This window comes from Spea bombifrons, chromosome 4, assembly GCF_027358695.1.
Source record: "Spea bombifrons isolate aSpeBom1 chromosome 4, aSpeBom1.2.pri, whole genome shotgun sequence".
NCBI classification, from domain to species: Eukaryota; Metazoa; Chordata; class Amphibia; order Anura; family Pelobatidae; genus Spea; species Spea bombifrons.
This window is the reverse complement of record NC_071090.1, coordinates 67,676,081-67,676,512: the sequence shown is the minus strand read 5'-3', so window position 1 is coordinate 67,676,512 and position 432 is coordinate 67,676,081.

Sequence of the window (432 nt, the reverse complement as noted above, 5' to 3'; positions counted from 1 at the left end):
CATGTTCAGTGTCATAGCTTTATCTTGAGAAAGAAAATGCTAATCATTGGATACCAATGTTATGCTACATTTTTAGGCAATCTCAGTTTCAGGTATTAATACAGACATGCAAAATAATGAAGCTATTAGACTTTTCCATATAAAACACAATTACATGATTAGTGGTGCTTTTAAGTATTTGAGTCAGATAACAATATATATCAATAATACTTGAAGGAAAACAGAATAAAATGTTGGCATTGAATGACTCCATGGTTCCTTCAAGGTTGCTTAGATAAAAACTCACGTCTTGTGTTGTGTATTAACACATGACTTGTTGACTGACTAGGAAGATATTTTTTTCTAACAGCCAATGACCTTTAAAAAATATCTTGCTCCATTAAAATGGTGCAAAAAATAGAATCCATGTTTAATTTTCATTATCTAATGTAC